Source organism: Rhyacophila brunnea, unplaced genomic scaffold (genome assembly GCF_057557595.1).
Source record: "Rhyacophila brunnea isolate RB1 unplaced genomic scaffold, BYU_Rbru_1.0 scaffold_4, whole genome shotgun sequence".
NCBI lineage: Eukaryota > Metazoa > Arthropoda > Insecta > Trichoptera > Rhyacophilidae > Rhyacophila > Rhyacophila brunnea.
The window spans coordinates 3,994,338-4,005,203 of NW_028233068.1; positions in this window are offsets into that span (position 1 = coordinate 3,994,338).

The following is a 10,866-nucleotide window of genomic DNA, read 5'->3' on the forward strand; positions in this document are numbered from 1 at the left end:
TTGGATTAATTTATTAAATGTATGCTCTGGATTACACAAATTGATAAATAAAATATTCCGATAAAACAACATGTTATTTTTTTGAACGTGGGATTTGACCCCGAGACCACAGCATCATAAGCAGACATCCACTTAACCACTGTGGGACCGTTTCCTATTAATAATGTCAATAAGAATAAAATTTACAAAATCATCAAGAAGGGTATTTTTACTTAACACAAAATGTATCTACATGTCGATTAAACGAGAGATAGTAACATTGGTTTGTAATAATAATTATGAATATACAAAATTTATTATTGGATTTGATAAATGTTTGAGAAGAGATGGTACAAAATTTTAAAGTGGGATTTCATCTCTATTCCAAAACGTTTGTTTATTTACCTTGGCGTGGGGATACCTATAACATAAAAAAATCGCGTACCCACATAAAAATATAAAAAACAAAATACATACAAATGAAAGCCAGGTCTCAATGTTTTTGAATTAAATCAGTAAAGGGAATATTTGAAACATCAAAAGAAGGCTTTCGAGGTTGAAAAGTATTTTTTTCTTGTGATTTTTCTGGAAAACTAATAAAAAAACAGCTCCGTGGGAAAGTGGAAATATGCTGAGGGTAATGTCGCGTTATATTCGGAATGAAAGTTTTCTGAATACCGATTCATTTTGGTTCAATGAGTAACATTTGGTTAGACATGAAACAAAACTATGGTACAATATTACCACGCCATAACCTCTAAGATGAAATTATTCCGCATTATTAACTTTTAACAAAATATTATACTTTTTATTTTTATTTGACAGAGTAGGTATACATAATCCAATACCATACCGCATTAACGAATTAAGTATTATACTACCAGTAAGACTCTACACGCCTTGCGCAATCACAGAGAGGTGCTGTTTAAACATAGCACTTATTGTAACAATTACAACTAACTTACTGTAAAAATTATAATACTTTATTACAAAAATCTAAAAAACTTCCCTCGATAACCACCGATAGCAGTCTTGTGAATAGAATAGATGGACAGATTATTTATTAGGTATTTAAATATTGATGGTTGATTAGGTTATATAAAAAAATATTACCGCATGATCAGGACATTCTCATGAGAATGACTTGCTAAAAGAACAAAATCAGTCGCCATATTTTGTGGTATACATTCAGTATGTCTTTTTTTAATTAATACAGTGTATCCAACAAAAAAATGACAATTGACACATCAATAAATGATTTATGAAGCCAGTACCAACCGCGAAACTAACTGTACGATCATTCTGCTGTATTTTCGTTAAGTTTGAAATCATACTCCGGCTACAATTTATTTACAATTACATATGTTTTTATACCTTTAGTATTTTAGTATCCCAGAGACTTTTTTACAACGTTTTTCTTAGGTCGTATTGTTATTTGTCCAGTGGTTGTATGTCCGGTACAAATCTTGCAATCGATTTTTAACTAACTTCCCGACTAGCTAGACATTTTAAACTTTTAAAATATATCAGAACACGATACCAATGCATTTTTTTAAAATACTTTAGCTATCTTTAAGTAGAGTTGAATTAATTTTTAGTTAATTCTGTTTTGTATGAAAAGTTATTTCGATACCATTATTGTTTGCTTAGGGGTCTTAGCAACTAAATTATTAATTATATATACGTGAGTTACTATGGAAATCAATATGGAATGGCATTTCATTATTCAGTATTTTTATCAAGTACAATTTTTTTTTGATCGTTTAAGCTAGTCAAGTCAAGTTTATATGATTCAACAGCAAATTTAAAAACGTTGTATATAAAAAGTTCTTTTTATCTTGGAATTATTTATAATGTAAGATCAGTCAAGAAATTAATAATATTTTTGTTCAAGAAAGAAGAAAATTGTTGTAGGACACCTATGTTAATGTTTAATATTAGGTGCGTGTTCCTATAAAATATTTCAAATGTGAGTTAGAATAGGTCTGCATTCAGCTGACATTATGTAACTACTCCCTTTATACAATATGTTATTGTGTCTGTCATGTATAGTTGAAAATGCGTTGACATGGATTGAAGCTTTACCAGTTCCTCTGTAGTACTTGTCAACATTGTGTTACTCTGACTGTGTTTTCTAAATATATCACTTGATGCAAAAAACTTTGCGTTTATATTTTTATTAAATTAAAAATATTAAATGATAGTAATTTAGACTACATAATATGTTATAAGAACCATTTCTATGTTTACACCTTACTAATACGATTAAAAGACGTCAATTCAACATGTTATGTTACCCATGTAAACATAATTATTTGCTCTATGATTAACATTGCAGATTAAACTTGAAATTTTAAGACAAATCTCCTTTCTCTTCACAAACAAATAGGTAGATTTTTTGTACAGAAATTTTTCCGCATTTAAATATGGATAAAAACTGGATATCATAACAAAAATATACCTATGTGGCTACAGTAGAACGCTGACTTATACAAACATTTTACAGCCGAGCAAACAGTATAATTCTAAAGGATTACGCACAGCTTTTAATAATAATTACAGTGATTAAAATTTCATGCGATGTTTCCCGGTTCGAGAAAACTTCTACTCTCGCCCCGTTCGTTTCATTTGATTATTTTCTTTTCGAAATGCAGAGTTATTATTATTATTATTATTACAATGGGCGAAAGCTTTCAAAGTGAAACCTTTTTGTCGTCGTCAAAGAATTGCAACTAACAGGTAAACAATAGGAAACAAAACATACAAATGTGCACCTTGTCGAGAGACTTCCTGCTAAGAGAAGAAAGAATGCCGTATGGAAGCAAAATGAACTTTCAAGAACTCTCTTTTCGAATCGAGTTTTATAAAATATAAAGCCCCTGTTTAACATCTGCCTAGTTCCTGGTTCAGCGAGTCAAAAATTTTAACTACTAAGTTTATTCATGCTACTTATGTTATCAACTTTAAATGGATATACATAGGTAAATCGGAAATTTAATATTTTTATTCGTTGAACATCATATAATTTAAAATGATGTTTGTCATTTTCCCTAACAAATAATAGCTATCTTGATCTAGGATATGTGCAACATTACAACCGTTAAAATGTTTTATTATACATAGGGAATGCAAAACCGGTATTTTAAAACTTGGATTCTAGTATTTATCAATACTGAAATAGCGGCATTAAATAACTTAAATACCGGTATTTTCGGTATTATCGGTAAAAAGACAGATTTACTTTTTAGAAAATGAAGTTGTCTCTTTATTACTTTCCTTATTATTACAGGACATTCAGTAATGTCCTTGGGTATCGTGATAAGTAAATATTTAATGCTGATAATACAAAAAAATTGGATGAATTTACTACATATATTATTATATATTTTTTAAATTCTAAATGACAGGATTAATTAATACATACGAAAAAATGTTTGATAACTACCAATAATATATGACTATACGATACACAACGGTTTTTATTGATTAATCTAATTAATGTAAGTTTTAGATTTGATTCCACATACCTAATTGAGTTATATATTACTTGCAAAAATGATACATTCGACTAATGGCTTGTTGATGATGATGACAATTGCAAGTATTGCAGTTATACTTGTGAACATCTATCTACGTAGGTTTTACTAACGATTCAAATAGATTTTAGCATATTTTTATAAAAAAAAAAAACGATATGGCTTACATTCCCTTCATCTTTCCTCTTATATCGCACGTCAGTGATAACCTTAATTAAATAATCAGTCGGACGAAATAACTGTGATATATTTGGATTATTTTTTATGGTTACAAGTACACTTAAAAACAGTTTAAATAGTCAAGTAAAAGCGCATACTGGATAATGCTAAAAGATCACAGAGGAAACCGAATGATTGAATTAGACATAATTACAAGATAAAAATAACTTTTTATATACTTACCACGTTTTTAAATCTTCTGTTGAATCATATAAACTTGACAATTTTATGTATTAATCGTGTTCTGATAATATATTCTAAAGGTTTCAAATGTGTAGCTAGTCGGGAATTTAGTTAAAATTGCAAGATTTGTACTGGATAAACAACCACCGGACAAACAAGAATACGAGCTAAGAAAAAAGTGGTAAAAAGTGAGCAACGTGGTGGATATCGAAAAATAAATTAATGATCTGCACATTTCATTAATGATAGTAAAACAAGCTAAGGAAAGTATTCATACAACAGAGGATAACTACTTCATCTGATAGATAGTCAATCATAATAATTATTCCTGTGATGACATTTTTTGTTCAAAATCTGTTCAGTTAATTAATTGCAAAGTTTGTTATTTACTATACTATTGTGCACGTAAGTATCAAAATGTTAGTCTATTATGGTAACATTAAATTCTATTGTTTGCGTAGAATGCTATATTCAAGTAAATTAAATTAAATTACTTGGCCCGGCAGTGTTATCATAACATTGATAACGTAACACTACATAAAGCAACAATAAATATCAAACTCTTAGAGTTGGGTAGGTGAAGAGTATACCTACAGATATTATGAAACAACTGTATGACTATATACTTGTATTTAATTGAAAACACAAGCAGATACTCTGCGTACTTAGTCTGTACAATTCTTAGATACGGTATATAAAACAGCGACAGTCTTAAAAGAGGAAGAGGAAAAAAACAACCCCTTCGAATAGTTTTACAATAAATAGAACGCTATGTACAAGTACGTCTGCAAGAAAATAATTCTGTCATCTTTCGTCAATAAAAAAAATATATATATAATAATTGGTTTTATGAGTTATTTCATTTGGTTATTCAAAACTATTGAAATAGTATTAAATGGTTATTTTAATTAACTTTCTGTCATTATTGGTTACATATTGTAAATTGTACGTAAAACATTTCACCGTGGCACAGTTCGGCGTGAGCTTTTTTAACGGAAAGAGATGACCGTATACTAAACGGTCTTTAGAACAATTTTATTAGATTCAATATGAACATTAATTCAATTGTCATATCTGATTTAGGCAAAATTCATGAATTCAAAAGAATGAAAACCTAACCTAACCTAACAAATAATCCAGTATATCGGCTATTTTCAAAATTTGTTTGCTACTGGCTTTCTGTAAAGTGTAAACCGACAAGAACCGTGTTTTCTTTAGACATGAATTTTATGTCAGTACTATAAATACGACCAAAAGAGGTTGGACGGTCTTTAATATACATATATATATTATATATGCCATATATTTCTGATACAACATTTCACGGCGAAGAGTAATACGGCGAACTACATACGTACAAGTTTCTGGACACGACAAAGTATAGCTAATTGTTTTTTTTTTAATGTGATGTAATCTCCGCCACTGACCAATTAATTAATCCCACGAGATTTAGTAGTATCGCCACCCCAGCGAAATATGATTCATAAATCCGACCATGGTTAAAAATCAGTTTGTAATATCACATATTTAGAAGTATAGTATATTCTGACTAGTAATACACAATATTATGTTTCAAGGATACTATATTGGAAATAACTTGTACATATTATTAATATAATAGGCGCTAAGTAAGTCCGCCTCTGAATATGCCATAATTCTGAATTATTCTCAGGAGGTCGGACGGAAGTACGACCCCTAGAACTAAATAATTAGTTCGCGTGAACTTGTAACGACGCTGATGGGAGACGAACTCAAGACATTAGGTTGCTAATTAAAGTCTAAACAAATCAGCTAATTATATTTTTTACAATAATTGTTGAAGGAAACACAGGTAGCCGAGAAAATGTTAATTTACCTGTACAGAGTAAACGCGATGTGGTGTAAAAATGATAGTAATATAAGAAGGTTATTAATACGTACACTAAGGTTGTGATTTAAGTAAACTTACTTTGATAATAAACATTCATCAAAACGATATCAGCCAAGAGGTTAGAAGAATGTTTATACTGGCAAATAAATCCTGTTACGGGTTACAGGTTATAGGTACATACTCAGCAAGATGCTTTTAAAGAAAACTAGAATAAGTTATGCAAAATCCTTGAAAAAGGTAATAGGAAAGTGGAAACATTTGAAAAAAAATAGAGAAGTACCTTTAGAGCAGAATACAACGATGGTACAAAAACGAATTGTACACGTCAGTAGCGAAGGGTGGAGGTAGCCTGTTAAAATCCACCATAAATAGTGCACATTGAACTTTATTAGTCATACGTATTTGTTTTTATTGAACTAAGACTACAATTTACAGATGGTGTTGGTAAGTTATTAAAAATCAATTGAACCCTGTCTAAACCAAACCATAATAGTTTCGGTATACTTTGGGCGATACGACAAAATTGTGCACACTTTCATACTTATTTGTTTTCGAGGGATTAAGAATACATATGGTTATTTCATTTTTTTGAATTCAATAAGCCCTGCCTAAACCAACCTAATAGATAAAAAAATATTATTCTATCTATAAAATATCCAAAGTTAGGTATGATTTAATTGCATAGATTTAGATATTTTATAGATAGACGGGTATTTTTTTACTATTATCTATCATGGCTTAGTTTTCACAGGGTTTAATTGAATTTTAAAAACTAACCAACACCATTTGCAAATTGTAGTCTTATTTCAATGAAAATAAATACGTATGATTGACAATGTCTAGTGTGCACTATTTATGGCGGATCTAAACAGCCTATCTCCACCCTTCGCCACTGGTAACTTCTTATTATCTCACACGTGAGCGTGGGTGGCATGTTATGACAAGCCATGTATCAATGAAGAAAAACACCAAACCACCGAGGCTCATCTTTAATAGTAAAAGTAGATTACCATGTTCACTTCTAGGTATAGAATATGGCTCCCATACGGAGTTGAGGTTTACAAGGAATGGTTGTTGAATATGCCGAATCCATTGAATTTTTTCAATAGATCAAACACATATTAAAAAAAAACAACACTATTTTTTTTTAGACTAAGATGATCAGACTGCGTAGATACAGACAATCCCGGAGGATATGGCAGTGGAGAGAGTTGCAGCAGATATATAACTAGGAATGGAGACGTTTCATAAAGGTGGCTAAAATCCATTTTGGTCTGTAGTCCAATGGTGAGGATGAAAATGTCATAACCAATACCCGGCAGGGGCGGCTCTGCCGTAAGGGTTCGTAGGTACCATCCCCACATCGTTATCATGTCAAAAATACACGTCTGATATTTTTATCATTGTCATAATATACCTACTTAACCCGTCGCCGCGGTACAAATCTCGTTCTACAAAGGATGTGAATGCATTAGCGTTAGTATACGCATACTGAGGAAGTACTGAGGAGTAAAACGCTTGCCGTAAGTCAGTGTTCAAAACTGATAATGGTAAGTCTATAATAATTATTAATATTAATTTAGTTAATATTTTCAAGCACGCTTTTTAGATGTGATTAAGTATTGACTCAGATAATCATATTATTTATTCTGTAAAATTATTCATTTCCTCATAAATAAAATCATTTTATTATAAAATACACAATATGTTAATCTGACGAAGAATAAAGCAAAATGAGAATTACATTTCAGACTGAAAGTATTCTTTGTAACCATTTAGTATGCAGCCGTTCATATAGGTACATTGTAAAGTGTTATTTTTTTTTAAAACTGAATATATTATCTAAGATTTGGATGTAATGTAAATAGGTATTGAAAAGTTATATTTATAAAAAAATCAATAAGAACGTATTTTTAACTAATTGAATTCTTATTAAAATTCTTAATTAAACTCTATCTCAAGTGATATTTAATGCTCATTTGGTTATGCATTCAGTTTTCAGTCACCCTGAGGCAGGTCTTCAACCTTTGTAATGTAAATGGCTTCGTACGATTGCTGAGAAGCTACTTCGCAATGAACTTTGAAGTAATAAAAATGTAATGGGTGAATTGCACGATTTCTTTGACGTTTGTCTTTTGTTATACGTAATCTACGAAACCATCTATATAAAAGCTGTCTTAATTAAAATAAAAATGTGATTGAAATCATAGCAATGCTGTTGTACACGTACATATTTTATTAATTTCATTCATTCATTCAACATTTGTGTGGTTCAGAGGAGGGGTGAGTTTTGAGCATGGCACCCACACTCTGAAGCGGACCCCCCTACCTATCGCTGAGGTAAAAGGCAGTGTGACGCTCTACAGTAGCATTTTCCAAGTGGTGTTCGAGGTAAAATTGAGGGTAGGTTATTTTTTGAAATTTTTATTACATTCACTTGAATTATGGAGTTGTCAAGTGCCGCCAGGCCAGAGCCCTGTCAGCCCCACTCTTGTGGGGCTATGGTCTCGAGTAAGGAGTGAGAAACTACCCGTTTTCTATGGACAAAACTTATTATTAATCGACGATGGCATATCATTTTTCGAAATTCTTAAAAAATATTCCACGAGATTCTGGAAATCTAAAATTTGCAACCCCGGGTTATCGGGATCAATAAATATAATAGTATCCCAGGATCGCAAACTCTATTGTATACTTGATACTTAATTATAGGCATATTTTGTTTTATATAATTCAATTAATAGAATATGCCAATCATTTAAAATAGTTTACTAGCTGGTACAAAGAAATAAAAAATTACGTATTTTTTTTTCTTATGTTAATTGTATTTTTTGGAAAGAACGTAGAAACTCAAGGAAAAAATTAATCACACATCGCGTCATTCAAAACTCACAACAACAAAAAATATTCAAACATTTAGAAAACAGTTGTACTATACTCATGTTAAAACATTCTTTTAATTAATTTAACTGCAAAGAAAACCAAAATATATTTTCCGTCGATACGCCTATTCATTTTAAGTGTTACAATAATATACTGACAAGTGAGAACTATTTCTTTCCAAAGTGAAAATCTACCATTTGACAGTTATTGTCGATCATTTGTGAAACTGTTCATTTAGGATGTGAATTTTATATTTTTAAATGTTTTCGGGACTTTGTGAAAACAGGCTATTTAATTGTGGGAATATAATATATTCCCCGTTCATTATTGTGCCATAAAGCGTTCTCAAGTAGTGTCTTATAAGCCTGACGTGAAGAAATACTTGGAGATGTCTGTCAATTCGTTTTGTAATCTCTTCAAGATCAAGGCGACGGCAGTTATCACGGAAATTTCGATAAAAGACAATTACGCACGAAGACTCGTCAAAACTCGAACCAAACAAACTGTGCCCTTGTACTTAAATAAAACAAAACGAAACAACGGGAGATAAACCTTCAAACGGTGTTCAAAAACTAAATAAAACCGGGCGCTTCCCCCCCCCCTCGATCCGCTCCAGTCCACGCGCTGATAGCAATATCATTCCCGATCGGTTGTTCCCAACTGTGCTAATGATCCATCCTTGGCTGAGAGAGTTTATGCCAAGTTTAAACCAACAGCGAGTCGCGTCCAACTTTGCCTCTATAAATTTTGGGGAAACGCGGGGTAGGGGTGTTACGTGGGCAGGTGGTCGCGATGGGGGCGTCTTCCACCCCTCCATAGACAATAACACTAAAATCTCTGCAACTTTACTCGCGCAGGTCTGAGATCGTATAAATTAACCCTTCGGCTTGTGTCGAAAAATCGACGACATTCGGATTTGTTTTTAATATATTTACCATAATATATTTAATATATACTTATACCATTTTAAGAACAGTGCCAAATTAATGATAAAATCATAAAAATATTTTTTGAAAGTGACACAAACACGATTTTCCATCCTATATGTTGAAGCGTTTACCCAAGGTTAGTCCTAAACTGTCCCTATCTGCTTGTATACTATGCCAGTGTCCCAAACATACAACAATAATCAATAACTACATCTAACTACCAAATTTTCGGCCTGCCTCTTCTTTTATTACCTATTAAAGCATTCTCTTTTTCTATCATGACCTAACCTAACCGCCACGGTCTCGGAAACCAAACGCGCCAGTCGCGGTGTTAGCATTAAATGACTTAACTTATTTAGTGCTAGCACCGCGACTAACGCGTTTGGAGTCATAGTCCATTAGATATAATTAATGTTTTATTTAAATGTGGTAATTAAAAGTTTAGCAATCACCATACATAGAGTACATAGAGACATGTAGAGTGTAGACGCTGTTTTGAGATCATTTAAATAGAAAATTATAGTAATTTGACTGTTTCAACATATATTTGACGAAAGTCATGTTTCTTACCGCCTTCTGCATATACAACACAAACATATACCCCTCCAAACCAAACCGCTTCGCATCATACTCGATCTTAATCGGTCGTAGTACGAGGCCCTACGATTGTTGTGAAGCATCAGCAGTTTTTTACGCCATGGAATCTCTTAACTAAGATAGCCACTCAATTAAGTGTGCTTTGACTGAGTTTGCACTAATAAAAGTGTCCATGAAAGATAGGAGCACAGTGAACTAACAAAAAACAAAATTATAATTCTAATTAATACATACATAGTAATAAAACACAGCTAAAATAATACTGACATACAAAAATTCATGTCCGCAATAAGTTGACGCCCTTTTTTAATGACAGATTTCTTCACCATGGTAGACCCTATCTCAGCGTTCGAAATGGACAATATTACGAACCGGAGCGCTCGATAATTTTCCGAAAATATTAAAATATTTATGTAAGATTATATAAAAAAATACACCCACGGTGGCTGCGCGGCTTAAGCGATGGACTATCACGCCGTGGGTCCCAGGTTCGAATCCCGGATCTGGCAAGTACACATATTGTTTTTCAATTTGTGTCTATCAGAGTATGGACCTAATAGGTTGAGCAAGTGGCTGACATCCATTTCTCGTAAAAAACAAAATCTGTTAATACAAACCTCTACTCTGTGGAGGCCCATATGATCCTATTAGGAACGGACATGGTCGGGGA